Source organism: Rhinichthys klamathensis, unplaced genomic scaffold, assembly GCF_029890125.1.
Source record: "Rhinichthys klamathensis goyatoka isolate OS25496 unplaced genomic scaffold, OSU_Roscu_1.1 h1tg000176l_1, whole genome shotgun sequence".
Classification (NCBI taxonomy): Eukaryota; Metazoa; Chordata; class Actinopteri; order Cypriniformes; family Leuciscidae; genus Rhinichthys; species Rhinichthys klamathensis.
In genome coordinates this window covers 6615165-6640912 of record NW_026606705.1, presented here as the reverse complement: position 1 = coordinate 6640912, position 25748 = coordinate 6615165, and the positions used below count along the sequence as shown (strand labels likewise).

Here is a 25748-nt window from a genome sequence, read left to right as displayed (position 1 = left end):
GAATTGAATGTCATGGGTTTTGGGGGCATGGGGTGGAGTGTCATGGCATAAGATTCAAGGAATGTCATGCAAAACATTGCATTAGCATTGACAAGACATGTCATTGGAACGAAAGAATTATATTAGCCTCAACAAAACATTGTAACAACACTGACGCATATTACATGAATATGAGAGTAACACTATTACTGCATTTGTTCAACATTAGTCCTACAAAAACACTGGACCTCAATTACATTGCATATGAAGGACTGGACAAACGCACAAAAGGGAATGCAAAAAGCAGCTCTTTCTTTTACACTCTCCCGTGTATCAAAAAGCACCACTCTGCCCCGTGTGAGGCTCGAACTCACGACCTTCAGATTATGAGACTGACGCGCTGCCTAACTGCGCCAACGAGGCATGTGCTGTGGCTAGGGTGAGCGGTGCAGCACTAGCTTCCAGATCATCTGCCATTCGGTGCAGCTGCAAAAGTACTGCTCACCCTCAGCCATCACGTCAGGATGGCCGAGCGGTCTAAGGCGCTGCGTTCAGGTCGCAGTCTCCCCTGGAGGCGTGGGTTCAAATCCCACTTCTGACAAACCTAACCTTTGGCTGCGGGCTCAAGCTAGAGTCTTTAACCCTCTGGCAAGTTTACCCAGAAATGCATTCATGTTGACAAAGCACTGCATTTCAGTTCATGCTAGAGTTAACCAAACATTACAGTAACACTGACCTGCATTACATGGACTTTAAAGTAACACTTTAGTGCAATGTATGGGATTCGGTAGCATTTTCGTGCAGTTTCTTGGAATTTCAAGTCGTGACATTTCATGAAATTGGACATGTTTATAGAATGGGATCCAACAGAATTTCAAAGAATACCACGTTCTGATGTTTACCGGAAGAAGAACTTGTTTATGAAAGGCTGTTCATGTCTTCTTTTTTTTTCTTTTTAGGGGGAGTATGCGATGTGATTCTTGGAGTCTGACTGTGATGTCATGGTCTGAAGTTTTGGGGATGCAGTAGAGTTTCATGGCAAGGATTCTTGGAAATTTCTTGGAATTGAATGTCATGGGTTTTGGGGGCATGGGGTGGAGTGTCATGGCATAAGATTCAAGGAATGTCATGCAAAACATTACATTAGCATTGACAAGACATGTCATTGGAACGAAAGAATTATATTAGCCTCAACAAAACATTGTAACAACACTGACGCATATTACATGAATATGAGAGTAATACTATTACTGCATTTGTTCAACATTAGTCCTACAAAAACACTGGACCTCAATTACATTGCATATGTAGGACTGGACAAACGCACAAAAGGGAATGCAGAAAGCAGATCTTTCATTTACACTCTCCCGTGTATCAAAAAGCACCACTCTGCCCCATGTGAGGCTCGAACCCACGACCTTCAGATTATGAGACTGACGCGCTGCCTAACTGCGCCAACGAGGCATGTGCTGTGGCTAGGGTGAGCGGTGCAGCACTAGCTTCCAGATCATCTGCCATTCGGTGCAGCTGCAAAAGTACTGCTCACCCTCAGCCATCACGTCAGGATGGCCGAGCGGTCTAAGGCGCTGCGTTCAGGTCGCAGTCTCCCCTGGAGGCGTGGGTTCAAATCCCACTTCTGACAAACCTAACCTTTGGCTGCGGGCTCAAGCTAGAGTCTTTAACCCTCTGGCAAGTTTACCCAGAAATGCATTCATGTTGACAAAGCACTGCATTTCAGTTCATGCTAGAGTTAACCAAACATTACAGTAACACTGACCTGCATTACATGGACTTTAAAGTAACACTTTAGTGCAATGTATGGGATTCGGTAGCATTTTCGTGCAGTTTCTTGGAATTTCAAGTCGTGACATTTCATGAAATTGGACATGTTTATAGAATGGGATCCAACAGAATTTCAAAGAATACCACGTTCTGATGTTTACCGGAAGAAGAACTTGTTTATGAAAGGCTGTTCATGTCTTCTTTTTTTTTCTTTTTAGGGGGAGTATGCCATGTGATTCTTGGAGTCTGACTGTGATGTCATGGTCTGAAGTTTTGGGGATGCAGTAGAGTTTCATGGCAAGGATTCTTGGAAATTTCTTGGAATTGAATGTCATGGGTTTTGGGGGCATGGGGTGGAGTGTCATGGCATAAGATTCAAGGAATGTCATGCAAAACATTACATTAGCATTGACAAGACATGTCATTGGAACGAAAGAATTATATTAGCCTCAACAAAACATTGTAACAACACTGACGCATATTACATGAATATGAGAGTAATACTATTACTGCATTTGTTCAACATTAGTCCTACAAAAACACTGGACCTCAATTACATTGCATATGTAGGACTGGACAAACGCACAAAAGGGAATGCAGAAAGCAGATCTTTCATTTACACTCTCCCGTGTATCAAAAAGCACCACTCTGCCCCATGTGAGGCTCGAACCCACGACCTTCAGATTATGAGACTGACGCGCTGCCTAACTGCGCCAACGAGGCATGTGCTGTGGCTAGGGTGAGCGGTGCAGCACTAGCTTCCAGATCATCTGCCATTCGGTGCAGCTCCAAAAGTACTGCTCACCCTCAGCCATCACGTCAGGATGGCCGAGCGGTCTAAGGCGCTGCGTTCAGGTCGCAGTCTCCCCTGGAGGCGTGGGTTCGAATCCCACTTCTGACAAACCTAACCTTTGGCTGCGGGCTCAAGCTAGAGTCTTTAACCCTCTGGCAAGTTTACCCAGAAATGCATTCATGTTGACAAAGCACTGCATTTCAGTTCATGCTAGAGTTAACCAAACATTACAGTAACACTGACCTGCATTACATGGACTTTAAAGTAACACTTTAGTGCAATGTATGGGATTCGGTGGCATTTTCGTGCAGTTTCTTGGAATTTCAAGTCGTGACATTTCATGAAATTGGACATGTTTATAGAATGGGATCCAACAGAATTTCAAAGAATACCACGTTCTGATGTTTACCGGAAGAAGAACTTGTTTATGAAAGGCTGTTCATGTCTTCTTTTTTTTTCTTTTTAGGGGGAGTATGCGATGTGATTCTTGGAGTCTGACTGTGATGTCATGGTCTGAAGTTTTGGGGATGCAGTAGAGTTTCATGGCAAGGATTCTTGGAAATTTCTTGGAATTGAATGTCATGGGTTTTGGGGGCATGGGGTGGAGTGTCATGGCATAAGATTCAAGGAATGTCATGCAAAACATTGCATTAGCATTGACAAGACATGTCATTGGAACGAAAGAATTATATTAGCCTCACCAAAACATTGTAACAACACTGACGCATATTACATGAATATGAGAGTAATACTATTACTGCATTTGTTCAACATTAGTCCCACAAAAACACTGGACCTCAATTACATTGCATATGTAGGACTGGACAAACGCACAAAAGGGAATGCAGAAAGCAGATCTTTCATTTACACTCTCCCGTGTATCAAAAAGCACCACTCTGCCCCATGTGAGGCTCGAACTCACAACCTTCAGATTATGAGACTGACGCGCTGCCTAACTGCGCCAACGAGGCATGTGCTGTGGCTAGGGTGAGCGGTGCAGCACTAGCTTCCAGATCATCTGCCATTCGGTGCAGCTCCAAAAGTACTGCTCACCCTCAGCCATCACGTCAGGATGGCCGAGCGGTCTAAGGCGCTGCGTTCAGGTCGCAGTCTCCCCTGGAGGCGTGGGTTCGAATCCCACTTCTGACAAACCTAACCTTTGGCTGTGGGCTCAAGCTAGAGTCTTTAACCCTCTGGCAAGTTTACCCAGAAATGCATTCATGTTGACAAAGCACTGCATTTCAGTTCATGCTAGAGTTAACCAAACATTACAGTAACACTGACCTGCATTACATGGACTTTAAAGTAACACTTTAGTGCAATGTATGGGATTCGGTGGCATTTTCGTGCAGTTTCTTGGAATTTCAAGTCGTGACATTTCATGAAATTGGACATGTTTATAGAATGGGATCCAACAGAATTTCAAAGAATACCACGTTCTGATGTTTACCGGAAGAAGAACTTGTTTATGAAAGGCTGTTCATGTCTTCTTTTTTTTTTCTTTTTAGGGGGAGTATGCGATGTGATTCTTGGAGTCTGACTGTGATGTCATGGTCTGAAGTTTTGGGGATGCAGTAGAGTTTCATGGCAAGGATTCTTGGAAATTTCTTGGAATTGAATGTCATGGGTTTTGGGGGCATGGGGTGGAGTGTCATGGCATAAGATTCAAGGAATGTCATGCAAAACATTACATTAGCATTGACAAGACATGTCATTGGAACGAAAGAATTATATTAGCCTTAACAAAACATTGTAACAACACTGACGCATATTACATGAATATGAGAGTAATACTATTACTGCATTTGTTCAACATTAGTCCTACAAAAACACTGGACCTCAATTACATTGCATATGTAGGACTGGACAAACGCACAAAAGGGAATGCAGAAAGCAGATCTTTCATTTACACTCTCCCGTGTATCATAAAGCACCACTCTGCCCCGTGTGAGGCTCGAACTCACTACCTTCAGATTATGAGACTGACGCGCTGCCTAACTGCGCCAACGATGCATGTGCTGTGGCTAGGGTGAGCGGTGCAGCACTAGCTTCCAGATCATCTGCCATTCGGTGCAGCTGCAAAAGTACTGCTCACCCTCAGCCATCACGTCAGGATGGCCGAGCGGTCTAAGGCGCTGCGTTCAGGTCGAAGTCTCCCCTGGAGGCGTGGGTTCGAATCCCACTTCTGACAAACCTAACCTTTGGCTGCGGGCTCAAGCTAGAGTCTTTAACCCTCTGGCAAGTTTACCCAGAAATGCATTCATGTTGACAAAGCACTGCATTTCAGTTCATGCTAGAGTTAACCAAACATTACAGTAACACTGACCTGCATTACATGGACTTTAAAGTAACACTTTAGTGCGATGTATGGGATTCGGTGGCATTTTCGTGCAGTTTTCTTGGAATTTCAAGTCGTGACATTTCATGAAATTGGACATGTTTATAGAATGGGATCCAACAGAATTTCAAAGAATACCACGTTCTGATGTTTACCGGAAGAAGAACTTGTTTATGAAAGGCTGTTCATGTCTTCTTTTTTTTTCTTTTTAGGGGGAGTATGCGATGTGATTCTTGGAGTCTGACTGTGATGTCATGGTCTGAAGTTTTGGGGATGCAGTAGAGTTTCATGGCAAGGATTCTTGGAAATTTCTTGGAATTGAATGTCATGGGTTTTGGGGGCATGGGGTGGAGTGTCATGGCATAAGATTCAAGGAATGTCATGCAAAACATTACATTAGCATTGACAAGACATGTCACTGGAACGAAAGAATTATATTAGCCTCAACAAAACATTGTAACAACACTGACGCATATTACATGAATATGAGAGTAATACTATTACTGCATTTGTTCAACATTAGTCCTACAAAAACACTGGACCTCAATTACATTGCATATGTAGGACTGGACAAACGCAAAAAAAGGGAATGCAGAAAGCAGATCTTTCATTTACACTCTCCCGTGTATCAAAAAGCACCACTCTGCCCCATGTGAGGCTCGAACTCACGACCTTCAGATTATGAGACTGACGCGCTGCCTAACTGCGCCAACGAGGCATGTGCTGTGGCTAGGGTGAGCGGTGCAGCACTAGCTTCCAGATCATCTGCCATTCGGTGCAGCTCCAAAAGTACTGCTCACCCTCAGCCATCACGTCAGGATGGCAGAGCGGTCTAAGGCGCTGCGTTCAGGTCGCAGTCTCCCCTGGAGGCGTGGGTTCGAATCCCACTTCTGACAAACCTAACCTTTGGCTGCGGGCTCAAGCTAGAGTCTTTAACCCTCTGGCAAGTTTACCCAGAAATGCATTAATGTTGACAAAGCACTGCATTTCAGTTCATGCTAGAGTTAACCAAACATTACAGTAACACTGACCTGCATTACATGGACTTTAAAGTAACACTTTAGTGCAATGTATGGGATTCGGTGGCATTTTCGTGCAGTTTCTTGGAATTTCAAGTCGTGACATTTCATGAAATTGGACATGTTTATAGAATGGGATCCAACAGAATTTCAAAGAATACCACGTTCTGATGTTTACCGGAAGAAGAACTTGTTTATGAAAGGCTGTTCATGTCTTCTTTTTTTTTCTTTTTAGGGGGAGTATGCGATGTGATTCTTGGAGTCTGACTGTGATGTCATGGTCTGAAGTTTTGGGGATGCAGTAGAGTTTCATGGCAAGGATTCTTGGAAATTTCTTGGAATTGAATGTCATGGGTTTTGGGGGCATGGGGTGGAGTGTCATGGCATAAGATTCAAGGAATGTCATGCAAAACATTGCATTAGCATTGACAAGACATGTCATTGGAACGAAAGAATTATATTAGCCTCAACAAAACATTGTAACAACACTGACGCATATTACATGAATATGAGAGTAATACTATTACTGCATTTGTTCAACATTAGTCCTACAAAAACACTGGACCTCAATTACATTGCATATGAAGGACTGGACAAACGCACAAAAGGGAATGCAGAAAGCAGCTCTTTCTTTTACACTCTCCCGTGTATCAAAAAGCACCACTCTGCCCCGTGTGAGGCTCGAACTCACGACCTTCAGATTATGAGACTGACGCGCTGCCTAACTGCGCCAACGAGGCATGTGCTGTGGCTAGGGTGAGCGGTGCAGCACTAGCTTCCAGATCATCTGCCATTCGGTGCAGCTCCAAAAGTACTGCTCACCCTCAGCCATCACGTCAGGATGGCCGAGCGGTCTAAGGCGCTGCGTTCAGGTCGCAGTCTCCCCTGGAGGCGTGGGTTCGAATCCCACTTCTGACAAACCTAACCTTTGGCTGCGGGCTCAAGCTAGAGTCTTTAACCCTCTGGCAAGTTTACCCAGAAATGCATTCATGTTGACAAAGCACTGCATTTCAGTTCATGCTAGAGTTAACCAAACATTACAGTAACACTGACCTGCATTACATGGACTTTAAAGTAACACTTTAGTGCGATGTATGGGATTCGGTGGCATTTTCGTGCAGTTTTCTTGGAATTTCAAGTCGTGACATTTCATGAAATTGGACATGTTTATAGAATGGGATCCAACAGAATTTCAAAGAATACCACGTTCTGATGTTTACCGGAAGAAGAACTTGTTTATGAAAGGCTGTTCATGTCTTCTTTTTTTTTCTTTTTAGGGGGAGTATGCGATGTGATTCTTGGAGTCTGACTGTGATGTCATGGTCTGAAGTTTTGGGGATGCAGTAGAGTTTCATGGCAAGGATTCTTGGAAATTTCTTGGAATTGAATGTCATGGGTTTTGGGGGCATGGGGTGGAGTGTCATGGCATAAGATTCAAGGAATGTCATGCAAAACATTACATTAGCATTGACAAGACATGTCATTGGAACGAAAGAATTATATTAGCCTCAACAAAACATTGTAACAACACTGACGCATATTACATGAATATGAGAGTAATACTATTACTGCATTTGTTCAACATTAGTCCTACAAAAACACTGGACCTCAATTACATTGCATATGAAGGACTGGACAAACGCACAAAAGGGAATGCAGAAAGCAGCTCTTTCATTTACACTCTCCCGTGTATCAAAAAGCACCACTCTGCCCCGTGTGAGGCTCGAACTCACGACCTTCAGATTATGAGACTGACGCGCTGCCTAACTGCGCCAACGAGGCATGTGCTGTGGCTAGGGTGAGCGGTGCAGCACTAGCTTCCAGATCATCTGCCATTCGGTGCAGCTGCAAAAGTACTGCTCACCCTCAGCCATCACGTCAGGATGGCCGAGCGGTCTAAGGCGCTGCGTTCAGGTCGCAGTCTCCCCTGGAGGCGTGGGTTCGAATCCCACTTCTGACAAACCTAACCTTTGGCTGCGGGCTCAAGCTAGAGTCTTTAACCCTCTGGCAAGTTTACCCAGAAATGCATTCATGTTGACAAAGCACTGCATTTCAGTTCATGCTAGAGTTAACCAAACATTACAGTAACACTGACCTGCATTACATGGACTTTAAAGTAACACTTTAGTGCGATGTATGGGATTCGGTGGCATTTTCGTGCAGTTTTCTTGGAATTTCAAGTCGTGACATTTCATGAAATTGGACATGTTTATAGAATGGGATCCAACAGAATTTCAAAGAATACCACGTTCTGATGTTTACCGGAAGAAGAACTTGTTTATGAAAGGCTGTTCATGTCTTCTTTTTTTTTCTTTTTAGGGGGAGTATGCGATGTGATTCTTGGAGTCTGACTGTGATGTCATGGTCTGAAGTTTTGGGGATGCAGTAGAGTTTCATGGCAAGGATTCTTGGAAATTTCTTGGAATTGAATGTCATGGGTTTTGGGGGCATGGGGTGGAGTGTCATGGCATAAGATTCAAGGAATGTCATGCAAAACATTGCATTAGCATTGACAAGACATGTCATTGGAACGAAAGAATTATATTAGCCTCACCAAAACATTGTAACAACACTGACGCATATTACATGAATATGAGAGTAATACTATTACTGCATTTGTTCAACATTAGTCCTACAAAAACACTGGACCTCAATTACATTGCATATGTAGGACTGGACAAACGCACAAAAGGGAATGCAGAAAGCAGATCTTTCATTTACACTCTCCCGTGTATCAAAAAGCACCACTCTGCCCCATGTGAGGCTCGAACTCACGACCTTCAGATTATGAGACTGACGCGCTGCCTAACTGCGCCAACGAGGCATGTGCTGTGGCTAGGGTGAGCGGTGCAGCACTAGCTTCCAGATCATCTGCCATTCGGTGCAGCTCCAAAAGTACTGCTCACCCTCAGCCATCACGTCAGGATGGCCGAGCGGTCTAAGGCGCTGCGTTCAGGTCGCAGTCTCCCCTGGAGGCGTGGGTTCGAATCCCACTTCTGACAAACCTAACCTTTGGCTGCGGGCTCAAGCTAGAGTCTTTAACCCTCTGGCAAGTTTACCCAGAAATGCATTCATGTTGACAAAGCACTGCATTTCAGTTCATGCTAGAGTTAACCAAACATTACAGTAACACTGACCTGCATTACATGGACTTTAAAGTAACACTTTAGTGCAATGTATGGGATTCGGTGGCATTTTCGTGCAGTTTCTTGGAATTTCAAGTCGTGACATTTCATGAAATTGGACATGTTATAGAATGGGATCCAACAGAATTTCAAAGAATACCACGTTCTGATGTTTACCGGAAGAAGAACTTGTTTATGAAAGGCTGTTCATGTCTTCTTTTTTTTTCTTTTTAGGGGGAGTATGCGATGTGATTCTTGGAGTCTGACTGTGATGTCATGGTCTGAAGTTTTGGGGATGCAGTAGAGTTTCATGGCAAGGATTCTTGGAAATTTCTTGGAATTGAATGTCATGGGTTTTGGGGGCATGGGGTGGAGTGTCATGGCATAAGATTCAAGGAATGTCATGCAAAACATTACATTAGCATCGACAAGACATGTCATTGGAACGAAAGAATTATATTAGCCTCAACAAAACATTGTAACAACACTGACGCATATTACATGAATATGAGAGTAATACTATTACTGCATTTGTTCAACATTAGTCCTACAAAAACACTGGACCTCAATTACATTGCATATGAAGGACTGGACAAACGCACAAAAGGGAATGCAGAAAGCAGCTCTTTCTTTTACACTCTCCCGTGTATCAAAAAGCACCACTCTGCCCCGTGTGAGGCTCGAACTCACGACCTTCAGATTATGAGACTGACGCGCTGCCTAACTGCGCCAACGAGGCATGTGCTGTGGCTAGGGTGAGCGGTGCAGCACTAGCTTCCAGATCATCTGCCATTCGGTGCAGCTCCAAAAGTACTGCTCACCCTCAGCCATCACGTCAGGATGGCCGAGCGGTCTAAGGCGCTGCGTTCAGGTCGCAGTCTCCCCTGGAGGCGTGGGTTCGAATCCCACTTCTGACAAACCTAACCTTTGGCTGCGGGCTCAAGCTAGAGTCTTTAACCCTCTGGCAAGTTTACCCAGAAATGCATTCATGTTGACAAAGCACTGCATTTCAGTTCATGCTAGAGTTAACCAAACATTACAGTAACACTGACCTGCATTACATGGACTTTAAAGTAACACTTTAGTGCGATGTATGGGATTCGGTGGCATTTTCGTGCAGTTTTCTTGGAATTTCAAGTCGTGACATTTCATGAAATTGGACATGTTTATAGAATGGGATCCAACAGAATTTCAAAGAATACCACGTTCTGATGTTTACCGGAAGAAGAACTTGTTTATGAAAGGCTGTTCATGTCTTCTTTTTTTTTCTTTTTAGGGGGAGTATGCGATGTGATTCTTGGAGTCTGACTGTGATGTCATGGTCTGAAGTTTTGGGGATGCAGTAGAGTTTCATGGCAAGGATTCTTGGAAATTTCTTGGAATTGAATGTCATGGGTTTTGGGGGCATGGGGTGGAGTGTCATGGCATAAGATTCAAGGAATGTCATGCAAAACATTGCATTAGCATTGACAAGACATGTCATTGGAACGAAAGAATTATATTAGCCTCACCAAAACATTGTAACAACACTGACGCATATTACATGAATATGAGAGTAATACTATTACTGCATTTGTTCAACATTAGTCCTACAAAAACACTGGACCTCAATTACATTGCATATGTAGGACTGGACAAACGCACAAAAGGGAATGCAGAAAGCAGATCTTTCATTTACACTCTCCCGTGTATCAAAAAGCACCACTCTGCCCCATGTGAGGCTCGAACTCACGACCTTCAGATTATGAGACTGACGCGCTGCCTAACTGCGCCAACGAGGCATGTGCTGTGGCTAGGGTGAGCGGTGCAGCACTAGCTTCCAGATCATCTGCCATTCGGTGCAGCTCCAAAAGTACTGCTCACCCTCAGCCATCACGTCAGGATGGCCGAGCGGTCTAAGGCGCTGCGTTCAGGTCGCAGTCTCCCCTGGAGGCGTGGGTTCGAATCCCACTTCTGACAAACCTAACCTTTGGCTGCGGGCTCAAGCTAGAGTCTTTAACCCTCTGGCAAGTTTACCCAGAAATGCATTCATGTTGACAAAGCACTGCATTTCAGTTCATGCTAGAGTTAACCAAACATTACAGTAACACTGACCTGCATTACATGGACTTTAAAGTAACACTTTAGTGCAATGTATGGGATTCGGTGGCATTTTCGTGCAGTTTCTTGGAATTTCAAGTCGTGACATTTCATGAAATTGGACATGTTATAGAATGGGATCCAACAGAATTTCAAAGAATACCACGTTCTGATGTTTACCGGAAGAAGAACTTGTTTATGAAAGGCTGTTCATGTCTTCTTTTTTTTTCTTTTTAGGGGGAGTATGCGATGTGATTCTTGGAGTCTGACTGTGATGTCATGGTCTGAAGTTTTGGGGATGCAGTAGAGTTTCATGGCAAGGATTCTTGGAAATTTCTTGGAATTGAATGTCATGGGTTTTGGGGGCATGGGGTGGAGTGTCATGGCATAAGATTCAAGGAATGTCATGCAAAACATTACATTAGCATCGACAAGACATGTCATTGGAACGAAAGAATTATATTAGCCTCAACAAAACATTGTAACAACACTGACGCATATTACATGAATATGAGAGTAATACTATTACTGCATTTGTTCAACATTAGTCCTACAAAAACACTGGACCTCAATTACATTGCATATGAAGGACTGGACAAACGCACAAAAGGGAATGCAGAAAGCAGCTCTTTCTTTTACACTCTCCCGTGTATCAAAAAGCACCACTCTGCCCCGTGTGAGGCTCGAACTCACGACCTTCAGATTATGAGACTGACGCGCTGCCTAACTGCGCCAACGAGGCATGTGCTGTGGCTAGGGTGAGCGGTGCAGCACTAGCTTCCAGATCATCTGCCATTCGGTGCAGCTCCAAAAGTACTGCTCACCCTCAGCCATCACGTCAGGATGGCCGAGCGGTCTAAGGCGCTGCGTTCAGGTCGCAGTCTCCCCTGGAGGCGTGGGTTCGAATCCCACTTCTGACAAACCTAACCTTTGGCTGCGGGCTCAAGCTAGAGTCTTTAACCCTCTGGCAAGTTTACCCAGAAATGCATTCATGTTGACAAAGCACTGCATTTCAGTTCATGCTAGAGTTAACCAAACATTACAGTAACACTGACCTGCATTACATGGACTTTAAAGTAACACTTTAGTGCGATGTATGGGATTCGGTGGCATTTTCGTGCAGTTTTCTTGGAATTTCAAGTCGTGACATTTCATGAAATTGGACATGTTTATAGAATGGGATCCAACAGAATTTCAAAGAATACCACGTTCTGATGTTTACCGGAAGAAGAACTTGTTTATGAAAGGCTGTTCATGTCTTCTTTTTTTTTCTTTTTAGGGGGAGTATGCGATGTGATTCTTGGAGTCTGACTGTGATGTCATGGTCTGAAGTTTTGGGGATGCAGTAGAGTTTCATGGCAAGGATTCTTGGAAATTTCTTGGAATTGAATGTCATGGGTTTTGGGGGCATGGGGTGGAGTGTCATGGCATAAGATTCAAGGAATGTCATGCAAAACATTGCATTAGCATTGACAAGACATGTCATTGGAACGAAAGAATTATATTAGCCTCACCAAAACATTGTAACAACACTGACGCATATTACATGAATATGAGAGTAATACTATTACTGCATTTGTTCAACATTAGTCCTACAAAAACACTGGACCTCAATTACATTGCATATGTAGGACTGGACAAACGCACAAAAGGGAATGCAGAAAGCAGATCTTTCATTTACACTCTCCCGTGTATCAAAAAGCACCACTCTGCCCCATGTGAGGCTCGAACTCACGACCTTCAGATTATGAGACTGACGCGCTGCCTAACTGCGCCAACGAGGCATGTGCTGTGGCTAGGGTGAGCGGTGCAGCACTAGCTTCCAGATCATCTGCCATTCGGTGCAGCTCCAAAAGTACTGCTCACCCTCAGCCATCACGTCAGGATGGCCGAGCGGTCTAAGGCGCTGCGTTCAGGTCGCAGTCTCCCCTGGAGGCGTGGGTTCGAATCCCACTTCTGACAAACCTAACCTTTGGCTGCGGGCTCAAGCTAGAGTCTTTAACCCTCTGGCAAGTTTACCCAGAAATGCATTCATGTTGACAAAGCACTGCATTTCAGTTCATGCTAGAGTTAACCAAACATTACAGTAACACTGACCTGCATTACATGGACTTTAAAGTAACACTTTAGTGCAATGTATGGGATTCGGTGGCATTTTCGTGCAGTTTCTTGGAATTTCAAGTCGTGACATTTCATGAAATTGGACATGTTATAGAATGGGATCCAACAGAATTTCAAAGAATACCACGTTCTGATGTTTACCGGAAGAAGAACTTGTTTATGAAAGGCTGTTCATGTCTTCTTTTTTTTTCTTTTTAGGGGGAGTATGCGATGTGATTCTTGGAGTCTGACTGTGATGTCATGGTCTGAAGTTTTGGGGATGCAGTAGAGTTTCATGGCAAGGATTCTTGGAAATTTCTTGGAATTGAATGTCATGGGTTTTGGGGGCATGGGGTGGAGTGTCATGGCATAAGATTCAAGGAATGTCATGCAAAACATTACATTAGCATTGACAAGACATGTCATTGGAACGAAAGAATTATATTAGCCTCAACAAAACATTGTAACAACACTGACGCATATTACATGAATATGAGAGTAATACTATTACTGCATTTGTTCAACATTAGTCCTACAAAAACACTGGACCTCAATTACATTGCATATGAAGGACTGGACAAACGCACAAAAGGGAATGCAGAAAGCAGCTCTTTCATTTACACTCTCCCGTGTATCAAAAAGCACCACTCTGCCCCGTGTGAGGCTCGAACTCACGACCTTCAGATTATGAGACTGACGCGCTGCCTAACTGCGCCAACGAGGCATGTGCTGTGGCTAGGGTGAGCGGTGCAGCACTAGCTTCCAGATCATCTGCCATTCGGTGCAGCTGCAAAAGTACTGCTCACCCTCAGCCATCACGTCAGGATGGCCGAGCGGTCTAAGGCGCTGCGTTCAGGTCGCAGTCTCCCCTGGAGGCGTGGGTTCGAATCCCACTTCTGACAAACCTAACCTTTGGCTGCGGGCTCAAGCTAGAGTCTTTAACCCTCTGGCAAGTTTACCCAGAAATGCATTCATGTTGACAAAGCACTGCATTTCAGTTCATGCTAGAGTTAACCAAACATTACAGTAACACTGACCTGCATTACATGGACTTTAAAGTAACACTTTAGTGCGATGTATGGGATTCGGTGGCATTTTCGTGCAGTTTTCTTGGAATTTCAAGTCGTGACATTTCATGAAATTGGACATGTTTATAGAATGGGATCCAACAGAATTTCAAAGAATACCACGTTCTGATGTTTACCGGAAGAAGAACTTGTTTATGAAAGGCTGTTCATGTCTTCTTTTTTTTTCTTTTTAGGGGGAGTATGCGATGTGATTCTTGGAGTCTGACTGTGATGTCATGGTCTGAAGTTTTGGGGATGCAGTAGAGTTTCATGGCAAGGATTCTTGGAAATTTCTTGGAATTGAATGTCATGGGTTTTGGGGGCATGGGGTGGAGTGTCATGGCATAAGATTCAAGGAATGTCATGCAAAACATTGCATTAGCATTGACAAGACATGTCATTGGAACGAAAGAATTATATTAGCCTCACCAAAACATTGTAACAACACTGACGCATATTACATGAATATGAGAGTAATACTATTACTGCATTTGTTCAACATTAGTCCTACAAAAACACTGGACCTCAATTACATTGCATATGTAGGACTGGACAAACGCACAAAAGGGAATGCAGAAAGCAGATCTTTCATTTACACTCTCCCGTGTATCAAAAAGCACCACTCTGCCCCATGTGAGGCTCGAACTCACGACCTTCAGATTATGAGACTGACGCGCTGCCTAACTGCGCCAACGAGGCATGTGCTGTGGCTAGGGTGAGCGGTGCAGCACTAGCTTCCAGATCATCTGCCATTCGGTGCAGCTCCAAAAGTACTGCTCACCCTCAGCCATCACGTCAGGATGGCCGAGCGGTCTAAGGCGCTGCGTTCAGGTCGCAGTCTCCCCTGGAGGCGTGGGTTCGAATCCCACTTCTGACAAACCTAACCTTTGGCTGCGGGCTCAAGCTAGAGTCTTTAACCCTCTGGCAAGTTTACCCAGAAATGCATTCATGTTGACAAAGCACTGCATTTCAGTTCATGCTAGAGTTAACCAAACATTACAGTAACACTGACCTGCATTACATGGACTTTAAAGTAACACTTTAGTGCAATGTATGGGATTCGGTGGCATTTTCGTGCAGTTTCTTGGAATTTCAAGTCGTGACATTTCATGAAATTGGACATGTTATAGAATGGGATCCAACAGAATTTCAAAGAATACCACGTTCTGATGTTTACCGGAAGAAGAACTTGTTTATGAAAGGCTGTTCATGTCTTCTTTTTTTTTCTTTTTAGGGGGAGTATGCGATGTGATTCTTGGAGTCTGACTGTGATGTCATGGTCTGAAGTTTTGGGGATGCAGTAGAGTTTCATGGCAAGGATTCTTGGAAATTTCTTGGAATTGAATGTCATGGGTTTTGGGGGCATGGGGTGGAGTGTCATGGCATAAGATTCAAGGAATGTCATGCAAAACATTACATTAGCATCGACAAGACATGTCATTGGAACGAAAGAATTATATTAGCCTCAACAAAACATTGTAACAACACTGACGCATATTACATGAATATGAGAGTAATACTATTACTGCATTTGTTCAACATTAGTCCTACAAAAACACTGGACCTCAATTACATTGCATATGTAGGACTGGACAAACGCACAAAAGGGAATGCAGAAAGCAGATCTTTCATTTACACTCTCCCGTGTATCAAAAAGCACCACTCTGCCCCATGTGAGGCTCGAACCCACGACCTTCAGATTATGAGACTGACGCGCTGCCTAACTGCGCCAACGAGGCATGTGCTGTGGCTAGGGTGAGCGGTGCAGCACTAGCTTCCAGATCATCTGCCATTCGGTGCAGCTCCAAAAGTACTGCTCACCCTCAGCCATCACGTCAGGATGGCCGAGCGGTCTAAGGCGCTGCGTTCAGGTCGCAGTCTCCCCTGGAGGCGTGGGTTCGAATCCCACTTCTGACAAACCTAACCTTTGGCTGCGGGCTCAAGCTAGAGTCTTTAACCCTCTGGCAAGTTTACCCAGAAATGCATTCATGTTGACAAAGCACTGCATTTCAGTTCATGCTAGAGTTAACCAAACATTACAGTAACACTGACCTGCATTACATGGACTTTAAAGTAACACTTTAGTGCAATGTATGGGATTCGGTGGCATTTTCGTGCAGTTTCTTGGAATTTCAAGTCGTGACATTTCATGAAATTGGACATGTTTATAGAATGGGATCCAACAGAATTTCAAAGAATACCACGTTCTGATGTTTACCGGAAGAAGAACTTGTTTATGAAAGGCTGTTCATGTCTTCTTTTTTTTTCTTTTTAGGGGGAGTATGCCATGTGATTCTTGGAGTCTGACTGTGATGTCATGGTCTGAAGTTTTGGGGATGCAGTAGAGTTTCATGGCAAGGATTCTTGGAAATTTCTTGGAATTGAATGTCATGGGTTTTGGGGGCATGGGGTGGAGTGTCATGGCATAAGATTCAAGGAATGTCATGCAAAACATTGCATTAGCATTGACAAGACATGTCATTGGAACGAAAGAATTATATTAGCCTCAACAAAACATTGTAACAACACTGACGCATATTACATGAATATGAGAGTAATACTATTACTGCATTTGTTCAACATTAGTCCTACAAAAACACTGGACCTCAATTACATTGCATATGAAGGACTGGACAAACGCACAAAAGGGAATGCAGAAAGCAGCTCTTTCTTTTACACTCTCCCGTGTATCAAAAAGCACCACTCTGCCCCGTGTGAGGCTCAAACTCACGACCTTCAGATTATGAGACTGACGCGCTGCCTAACTGCGCCAACGATGCATGTGCTGTGGCTAGGGTGAGCGGTGCAGCACTAGCTTCCAGATCATCTGCCATTCGGTGCAGCTCCAAAAGTACTGCTCACCCTCAGCCATCACGTCAGGATGGCCGAGCGGTCTAAGGCGCTGCGTTCAGGTCGCAGTCTCCCCTGGAGGCGTGGGTTCGAATCCCACTTCTGACAAACCTAACCTTTGGCTGCGGGCTCAAGCTAGAGTCTTTAACCCTCTGGCAAGTTTACCCAGAAATGCATTCATGTTGACAAAGCACTGCATTTCAGTTCATGCTAGAGTTAACCAAACATTACAGTAACACTGACCTGCATTACATGGACTTTAAAGTAACACTTTAGTGCAATGTATGGGATTCGGTGGCATTTTCGTGCAGTTTCTTGGAATTTCAAGTCGTGACATTTCATGAAATTGGACATGTTTATAGAATGGGATCCAACAGAATTTCAAAGAATACCACGTTCTGATGTTTACCGGAAGAAGAACTTGTTTATGAAAGGCTGTTCATGTCTTCTTTTTTTTTCTTTTTAGGGGGAGTATGCGATGTGATTCTTGGAGTCTGACTGTGATGTCATGGTCTGAAGTTTTGGGGATGCAGTAGAGTTTCATGGCAAGGATTCTTGGAAATTTCTTGGAATTGAATGTCATGGGTTTTGGGGGCATGGGGTGGAGTGTCATGGCATAAGATTCAAGGAATGTCATGCAAAACATTGCATTAGCATTGACAAGACATGTCATTGGAACGAAAGAATTATATTAGCCTCACCAAAACATTGTAACAACACTGACGCATATTACATGAATATGAGAGTAATACTATTACTGCATTTGTTCAACATTAGTCCTACAAAAACACTGGACCTCAATTACATTGCATATGTAGGACTGGACAAACGCACAAAAGGGAATGCAGAAAGCAGATCTTTCATTTACACTCTCCCGTGTATCAAAAAGCACCACTCTGCCCCATGTGAGGCTCGAACTCACGACCTTCAGATTATGAGACTGACGCGCTGCCTAACTGCGCCAACGAGGCATGTGCTGTGGCTAGGGTGAGCGGTGCAGCACTAGCTTCCAGATCATCTGCCATTCGGTGCAGCTCCAAAAGTACTGCTCACCCTCAGCCATCACGTCAGGATGGCCGAGCGGTCTAAGGCGCTGCGTTCAGGTCGCAGTCTCCCCTGGAGGCGTGGGTTCGAATCCCACTTCTGACAAACCTAACCTTTGGCTGCGGGCTCAAGCTAGAGTCTTTAACCCTCTGGCAAGTTTACCCAGAAATGCATTCATGTTGACAAAGCACTGCATTTCAGTTCATGCTAGAGTTAACCAAACATTACAGTAACACTGACCTGCATTACATGGACTTTAAAGTAACACTTTAGTGCAATGTATGGGATTCGGTGGCATTTTCGTGCAGTTTCTTGGAATTTCAAGTCGTGACATTTCATGAAATTGGACATGTTTATAGAATGGGATCCAACAGAATTTCAAAGAATACCACGTTCTGATGTTTACCGGAAGAAGAACTTGTTTATGAAAGGCTGTTCATGTCTTCTTTTTTTTTCTTTTTAGGGGGAGTATGCGATGTGATTCTTGGAGTCTGACTGTGATGTCATGGTCTGAAGTTTTGGGGATGCAGTAGAGTTTCATGGCAAGGATTCTTGGAAATTTCTTGGAATTGAATGTCATGGGTTTTGGGGGCATGGGGTGGAGTGTCATGGCATAAGATTCAAGGAATGTCATGCAAAACATTACATTAGCATTGACAAGACATGTCATTGGAACGAAAGAATTATATTAGCCTCAACAAAACATTGTAACAACACTGACGCATATTACATGAATATGAGAGTAATACTATTACTGCATTTGTTCAACATTAGTCCTACAAAAACACTGGACCTCAATTACATTGCATATGAAGGACTGGACAAACGCACAAAAGGGAATGCAGAAAGCAGCTCTTTCATTTACACTCTCCCGTGTATCAAAAAGCACCACTCTGCCCCGTGTGAGGCTCGAACTCACGACCTTCAGATTATGAGACTGACGCGCTGCCTAACTGCGCCAACGAGGCATGTGCTGTGGCTAGGGTGAGCGGTGCAGCACTAGCTTCCAGATCATCTGCCATTCGGTGCAGCTGCAAAAGTACTGCTCACCCTCAGCCATCACGTCAGGATGGCCGAGCGGTCTAAGGCGCTGCGTTCAGGTCGCAGTCTCCCCTGGAGGCGTGGGTTCGAATCCCACTTCTGACAAACCTAACCTTTGGCTGCGGGCTCAAGCTAGAGTCTTTAACCCTCTGGCAAGTTTACCCAGAAATGCATTCATGTTGACAAAGCACTGCATTTCAGTTCATGCTAGAGTTAACCAAACATTACAGTAACACTGACCTGCATTACATGGACTTTAAAGTAACACTTTAGTGCGATGTATGGGATTCGGTGGCATTTTCGTGCAGTTTTCTTGGAATTTCAAGTCGTGACATTTCATGAAATTGGACATGTTTATAGAATGGGATCCAACAGAATTTCAAAGAATACCACGTTCTGATGTTTACCGGAAGAAGAACTTGTTTATGAAAGGCTGTTCATGTCTTCTTTTTTTTTCTTTTTAGGGGGAGTATGCCATGTGATTCTTGGAGTCTGACTGTGATGTCATGGTCTGAAGTTTTGGGGATGCAGTAGAGTTTCATGGCAAGGATTCTTGGAAATTTCTTGGAATTGAATGTCATGGGTTTTGGGGGCATGGGGTGGAGTGTCATGGCATAAGATTCAAGGAATGTCATGCAAAACATTGCATTAGCATTGACATGACATGTCATTGGAACGAAAGAATTATATTAGCCTCACCAAAACATTGTAACAACACTGACGCATATTACATGAATATGAGAGTAATACTATTACTGCATTTGTTCAACATTAGTCCTACAAAAACACTGGACCTCAATTACATTGCATATGTAGGACTGGACAAACGCACAAAAGGGAATGCAGAAAGCAGATCTTTCATTTACACTCTCCCGTGTATCAAAAAGCACCACTCTGCCCCATGTGAGGCTCGAACTCACGACCTTCAGATTATGAGACTGACGCGCTGCCTAACTGCACCAACGAGGCATGTGCTGTGGCTAGGGTGAGCGGTGCAGCACTAGCTTCCAGATCATCTGCCATTCGGTGCAGCTCCAAAAGTACTGCTCACCCTCAGCCATCACGTCAGGATGGCCGAGCGGTCTAAGGCGCTGCGTTCAGGTCGCAGTCTCCCCTGGAGGCGTGGGTTCGAATCCCACTTCTGACAAACCTAACCTTTGGCTGTGGGCTCAAGCTAGAGTCTTTAACCCTCTGGCAAATTTACCCAGAAATGCATTCATGTTGACAAAGCACTGCATTTCAGTTCATGCTAGAGTTAACCAAACATTACAGTAACACTGACCTGCATTACATGGACTTTAAAGTAACACTTTAGTGCAATGTATGGGATTCGGTGGCATTTTCGTGCAGTTTCTTGGAATTTCAAGTCGTGACATTTCATGAAATTGGACATGTTTATAGAATGGGATCCAACAGAATTTCAAAGAATACCACGTTCTGATGTTTACCGGAAGAAGAACTTGTTTATGAAAGGCTGTTCATGTCTTCTTTTTTTTTCTTTTTAGGGGGAGTATGCGATGTGATTCTTGGAGTCTGACTGTGATGTCATGGTCTGAAGTTTTGGGGATGCAGTAGAGTTTCATGGCAAGGATTCTTGGAAATTTCTTGGAATTGAATGTCATGGGTTTTGGGGGCATGGGGTGGAGTGTCATGGCATAAGATTCAAGGAATGTCATGCAAAACATTACATTAGCATTGACAAGACATGTCATTGGAACGAAAGAATTATATTAGCCTCAACAAAACATTGTAACAACACTGACGCATATTACATGAATATGAGAGTAATACTATTACTGCATTTGTTCAACATTAGTCCTACAAAAACACTGGACCTCAATTACATTGCATATGAAGGACTGGACAAACGCACAAAAGGGAATGCAGAAAGCAGCTCTTTCATTTACACTCTCCCGTGTATCAAAAAGCACCACTCTGCCCCGTGTGAGGCTCGAACTCACGACCTTCAGATTATGAGACTGACGCGCTGCCTAACTGCGCCAACGAGGCATGTGCTGTGGCTAGGGTGAGCGGTGCAGCACTAGCTTCCAGATCATCTGCCATTCGGTGCAGCTCCAAAAGTACTGCTCACCCTCAGCCATCACGTCAGGATGGCCGAGCGGTCTAAGGCGCTGCGTTCAGGTCGCAGTCTCCCCTGGAGGCGTGGGTTCGAATCCCACTTCTGACAAACCTAACCTTTGGCTGCGGGCTCAAGCTAGAGTCTTTAACCCTCTGGCAAGTTTACCCAGAAATGCATTCATGTTGACAAAGCACTGCATTTCAGTTCATGCTAGAGTTAACCAAACATTACAGTAACACTGACCTGCATTACATGGACTTTAAAGTAACACTTTAGTGCGATGAATGGGATTCGGTGGCATTTTCGTGCAGTTTTCTTGGAATTTCAAGTCGTGACATTTCATGAAATTGGACATGTTTATAGAATGGGATCCAACAGAATTTCAAAGAATACCACGTTCTGATGTTTACCGGAAGAAGAACTTGTTTATGAAAGGCTGTTCATGTCTTCTTTTTTTTTCTTTTTAGGGGGAGTATGCGATGTGATTCTTGGAGTCTGACTGTGATGTCATGGTCTGAAGTTTTGGGGATGCAGTAGAGTTTCATGGCAAGGATTCTTGGAAATTTCTTGGAATTGAATGTCATGGGTTTTGGGGGCATGGGGTGGAGTGTCATGGCATAAGATTCAAGGAATGTCATGCAAAACATTACATTAGCATTGACAAGACATGTCATTGGAACGAAAGAATTATATTAGCCTCACCAAAACATTGTAACAACACTGACGCATATTACATGAATATGAGAGTAATACTATTACTGCATTTGTTCAACATTAGTCCTACAAAAACACTGGACCTCAATTACATTGCATATGTAGGACTGGACAAACGCACAAAAGGGAATGCAGAAAGCAGATCTTTCATTTACACTCTCCCGTGTATCAAAAAGCACCACTCTGCCCCGTGTGAGGCTCGAACTCACGACCTTCAGATTATGAGACTGACGCGCTGCCTAACTGCGCCAACGAGGCATGTGCTGTGGCTAGGGTGAGCGGTGCAGCACTAGCTTCCAGATCATCTGCCATTCGGTGCAGCTGCAAAAGTACTGCTCACCCTCAGCCATCACGTCAGGATGGCCGAGCGGTCTAAGGCGCTGCGTTCAGGTCGCAGTCTCCCCTGGAGGCGTGGGTTCGAATCCCACTTCTGACAAACCTAACCTTTGGCTGCGGGCTCAAGCTAGAGTCTTTAACCCTCTGGCAAGTTTACCCAGAAATGCATTCATGTTGACAAAGCACTGCATTTCAGTTCATGCTAGAGTTAACCAAACATTACAGTAACACTGACCTGCATTACATGGACTTTAAAGTAACACTTTAGTGCAATGTATGGGATTCGGTGGCATTTTCGTGCAGTTTCTTGGAATTTCAAGTCGTGACATTTCATGAAATTGGACATGTTTATAGAATGGGATCCAACAGAATTTCAAAGAATACCACGTTCTGATGTTTACCGGAAGAAGAACTTGTTTATGAAAGGCTGTTCATGTCTTCTTTTTTTTTCTTTTTAGGGGGAGTATGCGATGTGATTCTTGGAGTCTGACTGTGATGTCATGGTCTGAAGTTTTGGGGATGCAGTAGAGTTTCATGGCAAGGATTCTTGGAAATTTCTTGGAATTGAATGTCATGGGTTTTGGGGGCATGGGGTGGAGTGTCATGGCATAAGATTCAAGGAATGTCATGCAAAACATTACATTAGCATTGACAAGACATGTCATTGGAACGAAAGAATTATATTAGCCTCAACAAAACATTGTAACAACACTGACGCATATTACATGAATATGAGAGTAATACTATTACTGCATTTGTTCAACATTAGTCCTACAAAAACACTGGACCTCAATTACATTGCATATGAAGGACTGGACAAACGCACAAAAGGGAATGCAGAAAGCAGCTCTTTCTTTTACACTCTCCCGTGTATCAAAAAGCACCACTCTGCCCCGTGTGAGGCTCGAACTCACGACCTTCAGATTATGAGACTGACGCGCTGCCTAACTGCGCCAACGAGGCATGTGCTGTGGCTAGGGTGAGCGGTGCAGCACTAGCTTCCAGATCATCTGCCATTCGGTGCAGCTGCAAAAGTACTGCTCACCCTCAGCCATCACGTCAGGATGGCCGAGCGGTCTAAGGCGCTGCGTTCAGGTCGCAGAGGTCGCAGTCTCCCCTGGAGGCGTGGGTTCGAATCCCACTTCTGACAAACCTAACCTTTGGCTGCGGGCTCAAGCTAGAGTCTTTAACCCTCTGGCAAGTTTACCCAGAAATGCATTCATGTTGACAAAGCACTGCATTTCAGTTCATGCTAGAGTTAACCAAACATTACAGTAACACTGACCTGCATTACATGGACTTTAAAGTAACACTTTAGTGCAATGTATGGGATTCGGTGGCATTTTCGTGCAGTTTCTTGGAATTTCAAGTCGTGACATTTCATGAAATTGGACATGTTTATAGAATGGGATCCAACAGAATTTCAAAGAATACCACGTTCTGATGTTTACCGGAAGAAGAACTTGTTTATGAAAGGCTGTTCATGTCTTCTTTTTTTTTCTTTTTAGGGGGAGTATGCGATGTGATTCTTGGAGTCTGACTGTGATGTCATGGTCTGAAGTTTTGGGGATGCAGTAGAGTTTCATGGCAAGGATTCTTGGAAATTTCTTGGAATTGAATGTCATGGGTTTTGGGGGCATGGGGTGGAGTGTCATGGCATAAGATTCAAGGAATGTCATGCAAAACATTACATTAGCATTGACAAGACATGTCATTGGAACGAAAGAATTATATTAGCCTCAACAAAACATTGTAACAACACTGACGCATATTACATGAATATGAGAGTAATACTATTACTGCATTTGTTCAACATTAGTCCTACAAAAACACTGGACCTCAATTACATTGCATATGAAGGACTGGACAAACGCACAAAAGGGAATGCAGAAAGCAGCTCTTTCATTTACACTCTCCCGTGTATCACAAAGCACCACTCTGCCCCGTGTGAGGCTCGAACTCACGACCTTCAGATTATGAGACTGACGCGCTGCCTAACTGCGCCAACGAGGCATGTGCTGTGGCTAGGGTGAGCGGTGCAGCACTAGCTTCCAGATCATCTGCCATTCGGTGCAGCTGCAAAAGTACTGCTCACCCTCAGCCATCACGTCAGGATGGCCGAGCGGTCTAAGGCGCTGCGTTCAGGTCGCAGTCTCCCCTGGAGGCGTGGGTTCGAATCCCACTTCTGACAAACCTAACCTTTGGCTGCGGGCTCAAGCTAGAGTCTTTAACCCTCTGGCAAGTTTACCCAGAAATGCATTCATGTTGACAAAGCACTGCATTTCAGTTCATGCTAGAGTTAACCAAACATTACAGTAACACTGACCTGCATTACATGGACTTTAAAGTAACACTTTAGTGCGATGTATGGGATTCGGTGGCATTTTCGTGCAGTTTTCTTGGAATTTCAAGTCGTGACATTTCATGAAATTGGACATGTTTATAGAATGGGATCCAACAGAATTTCAAAGAATACCACGTTCTGATGTTTACCGGAAGAAGAACTTGTTTATGAAAGGCTGTTCATGTCTTCTTTTTTTTTCTTTTTAGGGGGAGTATGCCATGTGATTCTTGGAGTCTGACTGTGATGTCATGGTCTGAAGTTTTGGGGATGCAGTAGAGTTTCATGGCAAGGATTCTTGGAAATTTCTTGGAATTGAATGTCATGGGTTTTGGGGGCATGGGGTGGAGTGTCATGGCATAAGATTCAAGGAATGTCATGCAAAACATTGCATTAGCATTGACAAGACATGTCATTGGAACGAAAGAATTATATTAGCCTCACCAAAACATTGTAACAACACTGACGCATATTACATGAATATGAGAGTAATACTATTACTGCATTTGTTCAACATTAGTCCTACAAAAACACTGGACCTCAATTACATTGCATATGTAGGACTGGACAAACGCACAAAAGGGAATGCAGAAAGCAGATCTTTCATTTACACTCTCCCGTGTATCAAAAAGCACCACTCTGCCCCATGTGAGGCTCGAACTCACGACCTTCAGATTATGAGACTGACGCGCTGCCTAACTGCACCAACGAGGCATGTGCTGTGGCTAGGGTGAGCGGTGCAGCACTAGCTTCCAGATCATCTGCCATTCGGTGCAGCTCCAAAAGTACTGCTCACCCTCAGCCATCACGTCAGGATGGCCGAGCGGTCTAAGGCGCTGCGTTCAGGTCGCAGTCTCCCCTGGAGGCGTGGGTTCGAATCCCACTTCTGACAAACCTAACCTTTGGCTGTGGGCTCAAGCTAGAGTCTTTAACCCTCTGGCAAATTTACCCAGAAATGCATTCATGTTGACAAAGCACTGCATTTCAGTTCATGCTAGAGTTAACCAAACATTACAGTAACACTGACCTGCATTACATGGACTTTAAAGTAACACTTTAG

At 44.0% G+C, this 25748-nt stretch overlaps 37 non-coding genes across 37 annotated transcripts; 20 read left to right on the top strand and 17 right to left on the bottom strand.

Annotated features, from left to right (window-relative positions):
- Window positions 1-328: 328 nt before the first annotated feature.
- On the bottom strand, window positions 329-402 carry trnam-cau (transfer RNA methionine (anticodon CAU)). The gene has a single exon. It is a non-coding gene; the product is annotated as a tRNA-Met (tRNA).
- A 2177-nt stretch (window positions 403-2579) lies between these two features.
- trnal-cag (transfer RNA leucine (anticodon CAG)) lies at window positions 2580-2662 on the top strand. Its single transcript has one exon. It is a non-coding gene; the product is annotated as a tRNA-Leu (tRNA).
- Window positions 2663-3620: 958 nt separating this feature from the next.
- trnal-cag (transfer RNA leucine (anticodon CAG)) lies at window positions 3621-3703 on the top strand. Its single transcript has one exon. It is a non-coding gene; the product is annotated as a tRNA-Leu (tRNA).
- A 1833-nt stretch (window positions 3704-5536) lies between these two features.
- trnam-cau (transfer RNA methionine (anticodon CAU)) lies at window positions 5537-5610 on the bottom strand. Its single transcript has one exon. It is a non-coding gene; the product is annotated as a tRNA-Met (tRNA).
- A 967-nt stretch (window positions 5611-6577) lies between these two features.
- trnam-cau (transfer RNA methionine (anticodon CAU)) lies at window positions 6578-6651 on the bottom strand. Its single transcript has one exon. It is a non-coding gene; the product is annotated as a tRNA-Met (tRNA).
- A 95-nt stretch (window positions 6652-6746) lies between these two features.
- Window positions 6747-6829, top strand: trnal-cag (transfer RNA leucine (anticodon CAG)). The gene has a single exon. It is a non-coding gene; the product is annotated as a tRNA-Leu (tRNA).
- Window positions 6830-7619: 790 nt separating this feature from the next.
- trnam-cau (transfer RNA methionine (anticodon CAU)) lies at window positions 7620-7693 on the bottom strand. Its single transcript has one exon. It is a non-coding gene; the product is annotated as a tRNA-Met (tRNA).
- Window positions 7694-7788: 95 nt separating this feature from the next.
- trnal-cag (transfer RNA leucine (anticodon CAG)) lies at window positions 7789-7871 on the top strand. The gene has a single exon. It is a non-coding gene; the product is annotated as a tRNA-Leu (tRNA).
- A 790-nt stretch (window positions 7872-8661) lies between these two features.
- trnam-cau (transfer RNA methionine (anticodon CAU)) lies at window positions 8662-8735 on the bottom strand. The gene has a single exon. It is a non-coding gene; the product is annotated as a tRNA-Met (tRNA).
- Window positions 8736-8830: 95 nt separating this feature from the next.
- trnal-cag (transfer RNA leucine (anticodon CAG)) lies at window positions 8831-8913 on the top strand. The gene has a single exon. It is a non-coding gene; the product is annotated as a tRNA-Leu (tRNA).
- Window positions 8914-9701: 788 nt separating this feature from the next.
- Window positions 9702-9775, bottom strand: trnam-cau (transfer RNA methionine (anticodon CAU)). The gene has a single exon. It is a non-coding gene; the product is annotated as a tRNA-Met (tRNA).
- A 95-nt stretch (window positions 9776-9870) lies between these two features.
- trnal-cag (transfer RNA leucine (anticodon CAG)) lies at window positions 9871-9953 on the top strand. Its single transcript has one exon. It is a non-coding gene; the product is annotated as a tRNA-Leu (tRNA).
- A 790-nt stretch (window positions 9954-10743) lies between these two features.
- On the bottom strand, window positions 10744-10817 carry trnam-cau (transfer RNA methionine (anticodon CAU)). Its single transcript has one exon. It is a non-coding gene; the product is annotated as a tRNA-Met (tRNA).
- Window positions 10818-10912: 95 nt separating this feature from the next.
- Window positions 10913-10995, top strand: trnal-cag (transfer RNA leucine (anticodon CAG)). The gene has a single exon. It is a non-coding gene; the product is annotated as a tRNA-Leu (tRNA).
- A 788-nt stretch (window positions 10996-11783) lies between these two features.
- Window positions 11784-11857, bottom strand: trnam-cau (transfer RNA methionine (anticodon CAU)). Its single transcript has one exon. It is a non-coding gene; the product is annotated as a tRNA-Met (tRNA).
- A 95-nt stretch (window positions 11858-11952) lies between these two features.
- On the top strand, window positions 11953-12035 carry trnal-cag (transfer RNA leucine (anticodon CAG)). Its single transcript has one exon. It is a non-coding gene; the product is annotated as a tRNA-Leu (tRNA).
- A 790-nt stretch (window positions 12036-12825) lies between these two features.
- trnam-cau (transfer RNA methionine (anticodon CAU)) lies at window positions 12826-12899 on the bottom strand. The gene has a single exon. It is a non-coding gene; the product is annotated as a tRNA-Met (tRNA).
- A 95-nt stretch (window positions 12900-12994) lies between these two features.
- On the top strand, window positions 12995-13077 carry trnal-cag (transfer RNA leucine (anticodon CAG)). The gene has a single exon. It is a non-coding gene; the product is annotated as a tRNA-Leu (tRNA).
- Window positions 13078-13865: 788 nt separating this feature from the next.
- trnam-cau (transfer RNA methionine (anticodon CAU)) lies at window positions 13866-13939 on the bottom strand. The gene has a single exon. It is a non-coding gene; the product is annotated as a tRNA-Met (tRNA).
- Window positions 13940-14034: 95 nt separating this feature from the next.
- Window positions 14035-14117, top strand: trnal-cag (transfer RNA leucine (anticodon CAG)). The gene has a single exon. It is a non-coding gene; the product is annotated as a tRNA-Leu (tRNA).
- A 790-nt stretch (window positions 14118-14907) lies between these two features.
- On the bottom strand, window positions 14908-14981 carry trnam-cau (transfer RNA methionine (anticodon CAU)). Its single transcript has one exon. It is a non-coding gene; the product is annotated as a tRNA-Met (tRNA).
- Window positions 14982-15076: 95 nt separating this feature from the next.
- Window positions 15077-15159, top strand: trnal-cag (transfer RNA leucine (anticodon CAG)). Its single transcript has one exon. It is a non-coding gene; the product is annotated as a tRNA-Leu (tRNA).
- Window positions 15160-16116: 957 nt separating this feature from the next.
- On the top strand, window positions 16117-16199 carry trnal-cag (transfer RNA leucine (anticodon CAG)). Its single transcript has one exon. It is a non-coding gene; the product is annotated as a tRNA-Leu (tRNA).
- Window positions 16200-17157: 958 nt separating this feature from the next.
- trnal-cag (transfer RNA leucine (anticodon CAG)) lies at window positions 17158-17240 on the top strand. Its single transcript has one exon. It is a non-coding gene; the product is annotated as a tRNA-Leu (tRNA).
- A 789-nt stretch (window positions 17241-18029) lies between these two features.
- trnam-cau (transfer RNA methionine (anticodon CAU)) lies at window positions 18030-18103 on the bottom strand. Its single transcript has one exon. It is a non-coding gene; the product is annotated as a tRNA-Met (tRNA).
- Window positions 18104-18198: 95 nt separating this feature from the next.
- On the top strand, window positions 18199-18281 carry trnal-cag (transfer RNA leucine (anticodon CAG)). Its single transcript has one exon. It is a non-coding gene; the product is annotated as a tRNA-Leu (tRNA).
- A 789-nt stretch (window positions 18282-19070) lies between these two features.
- On the bottom strand, window positions 19071-19144 carry trnam-cau (transfer RNA methionine (anticodon CAU)). The gene has a single exon. It is a non-coding gene; the product is annotated as a tRNA-Met (tRNA).
- Window positions 19145-19239: 95 nt separating this feature from the next.
- Window positions 19240-19322, top strand: trnal-cag (transfer RNA leucine (anticodon CAG)). The gene has a single exon. It is a non-coding gene; the product is annotated as a tRNA-Leu (tRNA).
- Window positions 19323-20281: 959 nt separating this feature from the next.
- trnal-cag (transfer RNA leucine (anticodon CAG)) lies at window positions 20282-20364 on the top strand. The gene has a single exon. It is a non-coding gene; the product is annotated as a tRNA-Leu (tRNA).
- Window positions 20365-21153: 789 nt separating this feature from the next.
- Window positions 21154-21227, bottom strand: trnam-cau (transfer RNA methionine (anticodon CAU)). The gene has a single exon. It is a non-coding gene; the product is annotated as a tRNA-Met (tRNA).
- A 95-nt stretch (window positions 21228-21322) lies between these two features.
- trnal-cag (transfer RNA leucine (anticodon CAG)) lies at window positions 21323-21405 on the top strand. The gene has a single exon. It is a non-coding gene; the product is annotated as a tRNA-Leu (tRNA).
- A 790-nt stretch (window positions 21406-22195) lies between these two features.
- Window positions 22196-22269, bottom strand: trnam-cau (transfer RNA methionine (anticodon CAU)). Its single transcript has one exon. It is a non-coding gene; the product is annotated as a tRNA-Met (tRNA).
- Window positions 22270-22364: 95 nt separating this feature from the next.
- On the top strand, window positions 22365-22447 carry trnal-cag (transfer RNA leucine (anticodon CAG)). Its single transcript has one exon. It is a non-coding gene; the product is annotated as a tRNA-Leu (tRNA).
- A 789-nt stretch (window positions 22448-23236) lies between these two features.
- trnam-cau (transfer RNA methionine (anticodon CAU)) lies at window positions 23237-23310 on the bottom strand. The gene has a single exon. It is a non-coding gene; the product is annotated as a tRNA-Met (tRNA).
- Window positions 23311-24286: 976 nt separating this feature from the next.
- trnam-cau (transfer RNA methionine (anticodon CAU)) lies at window positions 24287-24360 on the bottom strand. The gene has a single exon. It is a non-coding gene; the product is annotated as a tRNA-Met (tRNA).
- Window positions 24361-24455: 95 nt separating this feature from the next.
- On the top strand, window positions 24456-24538 carry trnal-cag (transfer RNA leucine (anticodon CAG)). Its single transcript has one exon. It is a non-coding gene; the product is annotated as a tRNA-Leu (tRNA).
- Window positions 24539-25497: 959 nt separating this feature from the next.
- Window positions 25498-25580, top strand: trnal-cag (transfer RNA leucine (anticodon CAG)). Its single transcript has one exon. It is a non-coding gene; the product is annotated as a tRNA-Leu (tRNA).
- The last annotated feature ends 168 nt before the right edge of the window (window positions 25581-25748 follow it).